Source organism: Punica granatum, chromosome 7, assembly GCF_007655135.1.
Source record: "Punica granatum isolate Tunisia-2019 chromosome 7, ASM765513v2, whole genome shotgun sequence".
Classification (NCBI taxonomy): domain Eukaryota; kingdom Viridiplantae; phylum Streptophyta; class Magnoliopsida; order Myrtales; family Lythraceae; genus Punica; species Punica granatum.
Genome location: NC_045133.1, coordinates 18,293,595 through 18,297,555, shown reverse-complemented (window position 1 = coordinate 18,297,555; position 3,961 = coordinate 18,293,595). Strand labels below are relative to the sequence as shown.

Genomic DNA, 3,961 nt, shown 5'->3' with positions numbered 1-3,961 from the left:
TCACTGCAAATGACCAAAATAAATATGGCATTCCACAAAAGATTATTTCATCCATGGCCGAAGAACTTTAAGTACTAGGACAAGACTCGAACATAAGTTTCTCAAAAAAGCTAGAAGTCTCAAAGGTGAGGGGAGAAGGCCTAGATCCTAACTGTTTCTATATATTCGAATCAAGTCTGTCCAAACAGCCCCAGATTTGTAAAATTGTACGTTGACAATCTCCTGTATGCTTACCATCCTTAACCTGGAAGTCAAGAAATGAGGAAAATCGATCAAATTCTCACCAACGATCAATTTAGTGAGAAAATTGTACAAATTATTTCATCAATCAAGTTTAAATTTTCAATGGCCAAACACCTCGGACAAACTCGATTAAATTCTCATTTCATTGCTCATGTTCCATATAAGACCTAAACGTATCTTAAAATTGCTTGCTGAAAAGCTCTTCATTTGAATTTTTATGACAAGAAATAGATCCTTGGAATTGGCAGGGGTTTAATACAGCAGGAAACTCGAATTCAGAGCAGCCTATAAAAGTAACATCACATGAATTTCAGCACAGAAAGAGTGAGTTGTTACTACCAATTATCTATCATATATCTGTTATACGAACCTCTTACTGGAACAATTTTCGGTATGCCCTCTTCTCGTTTTCAGATCTCTCAAAAACCTGTAAGAAAAGGAGATTGGCTCACAAATGTTTACAGTGTGTATTTGCTGCCATGTTATAAATTTACTGCACAGTTCACCAACCTTCTTCTTAGCAGCAGCAAGCTCTTTCTTGATTCCACCTGCGGTGCAAAGGTAACATAAATGAAAATCAATGCCTAGGTAAGAACAAGCATGTTCATGTAAGCCAATGTGTAGTCTCTTAGAAATACTGCAGAACTGATATTGCTTAAGGCCTTGAGACCTCGTTTTTGTTCAATGTTCTTTCATTCAAAAGGGTAAAAGATATATGAATATCTCAACTGAAACATGCATCACTAGCTTGGTTTCGTATATACAGTAGACCAGCTCATGATTATGAACTCCTATATTAGACACGGAGGACTTATATACATAGTTTTAATGACTAAAAGTTCGAAAAAGGAAATTTTGTTGGTGAACTTTCCATATATTGTTGGAGCTGTAAGGGGTCCCATTGACGATCGAATAAGGAGCCATGTGCAGAAAATCATGCAACACTAAATCACCAACAAGTACTAGTGAAGAAAAATGAAAAAGAAAACAAAGTTATGGTGCTCACCATCATTCGGCTCCAGTACCAATGCCTTAGAGAATGACTCAATTGCAGAATCAATGTCATTGAGTGCCATGTATGCCTGACAGGTTTATATACCTGATGATTAGCATTTGTTCAATTGAGTAATAAAATGCAAGGTATAATCACAAATCCATGATAGAGCAAACCTACCTGGCCTTGACGAAACAGAGCCTTCGCAATGTTATCTCCGCCACGAATAACAAAACCAGTTTCCAAAAGTGCTCCTTTGTAGTCCCCCCAATTTTAGTTTGCAAGCCTGTATCGATGCATCTTACATCAGTTATTGGATCAAAATGTTGGAAGACAAGGAAGAGGAAAGGAGAAAAACAACTGAATGATGTCAGGTACTCCTCAAATCCAAGAGATTTTGACAAAATAAGAGACTGAACTCAAACTACCGAGTTTGACCAACTGCAAATCAACCTCACGGTTGAAAATCATAAAACATAGGGCAAATCGTTTTTGGAGATCAACTTGCGATAGAATTCAGATGGATGTCAGATTTACCAAAACAAAATGAACAAGAAGTTTGCATCTTTGTTTTGTTTTGACAGAAGTTACTTACAGCAATGTTCGTGAATATCTGTGACTTAGTCTTTCTCAAAGCAGCATACTTAACTGCACAAAAGCCATATCAGCAATAGTATTAGATGAGTTTGCATAAGATGAAGCTTATCAAGGCTGAAAGAGATTCGACTGAAGAGCTGAGGTCCACCTTCATCAATACCATCCTTCTCCCAGCATATATCCAAATAGCGTAATGCCTTCTTATACTTTCGAAGAGCCATCTTGTACTCTTGCTTCTGCAAGTTGTAGACATATTCCATTATTTCAAGAGACTCAGAGAAAATTTCGCGGTACAAGAGGTTCTCATTTTTAGTATAAAACATTAATATAGAATGCTGAATGGAATCTATACCTTATAATTTTCATTTCCAAATCCCTTCACAGAATCCACAGAAGTCATCCACCAGGACAACTCGCTGGGACTCTCATCTAGGTCAATTGGCCAATCAGGATATGTGTCACCATCCTTGAAGAAGTTAGTAATTCCGTAGTCCTGTCCATGAGGAATTTCTCCGCAATCAGCGATCATCACATCAGGAACAGGGCTGTCATCATCGTCAGTAGTCACCTGCTCGATGGAACGGACCACTCCCAATCCCTTAATAACCCTTCCAAACACAACATGCTTTCCGTCCAAATGAGATGTGCGAGTTGCCGTGATGAAGAACTGTGAACCATTTGTGTCTGGGCCAGAGTTAGCCATTGACAACATCCCTTTCCTTTCATGCTTCAACTCAAAGTTCTCATCCTCAAATTTCAAACCATAAATCGATTCTCCACCATTTCCATTTCCAGCAGAAATATCTCCACCTTGGACAATGAATCCTTTGATAACCCGATGAAAACGCACCCCCTATACCCATAAACACAGAAGAATCATTCAAATGTGTTAATCCTAAACACATTGCAGATAAAAAAAAGGTGCCTGAGAGTTTCCTCGGGATGTGAATTACACTAGTAAAAAATCACAGATTGTATCACAGAATGCAGCACATCAGTTTATTAGAACTTCATAGATTTCTTAAGTCAGTGGAACATTATAGTCTCCTCCATAATTATTGTATCATACATTTCTTACCAAACATGGTGGCAAACAGAAATCCAGTAGAGACTACCAAATTTATCAGCTTTATCAAAGGACTCAATGTGATCATTCAATTTCAGAAGCGATATAGAACAACCATCAGAAAAAGCATAAGTTTCATCATAATTGAGGATCAATATACTGCAAAATTGCACTAGCACGTAGATACACAACAAAATGGTAGTTTGAGTGGTGGAGAGTGGAAATGGGAGCAGGGGACCTTGTAGTGGAGGGGACGCCGGTGTTGGGGCCTATGCCCTTCTCCCCGGTACAGAGGGCCCTGAAGTTCTCGGCTGTCTTGGGGACGACGTCATTGTAGAGCTCCACCACCATCCTCCCCTCGAGCTCCCCACCAATGCTGATGTCCAAGTAACACCTTGGCCTCGCCATCTTTTCTTTCTTCGCCTTGTTTCTCTCTATTTGACTCTCTCTACTTGTTGCTCCGTAAGAATGGAGACATTGTTCAAATCCTAACCTTATATATAGAGGAAGTTTGACGCTCCATGCCAAAAAAAAATAAATTAAAATTTCGCCAAGTCCAGAAGTTTTATTTTTGAATAACTTCACTTGACATACATGGACTACAATTCAATGAAAGCTCCGACACTCCGAATAGTTGAAGCTCACATCTATATGTACCGTTTAAAAGTTAACAACTTGTATATCGGTGAAAGTTAACGTAAAAGACGATCGGTATAGATTATTTTCTCCAACAAATAATTATTCAAATTTAAATGAAACTGAGGTTTGTAGGTTCTATCACACATATATTAACTTATCCATATGTTGAGAGGAGATGCTTTTATAGTCTTTACAACTTTATTTAGATATTAAAACGACCAAATTCAAAGTTACTTTCTTAAACATGAAAATTATACAAATCTTTAAATTTTATTTAGATGTTATGATGACCGACGACTTTCAAAATTACTTTTTTTGATATAAAAATTATTCGAACCTGAATGGAACTGGGTAATGATCCATATGTGATAACACTTCATCTAGAATATATTGAGATTAGTCATGTCAATGTATAGTATGTT

The 3,961-nt window shown here is 37.6% G+C and overlaps 1 pseudogene; it reads right to left on the bottom strand.

The window, feature by feature from the left end:
* Nucleotides 1-616: 616 nt before the first annotated feature.
* On the bottom strand, nucleotides 617-3,308 carry LOC116215065 (annotated as a pseudogene).
* Between the last annotated feature and the right edge of the window lie 653 nt (nucleotides 3,309-3,961).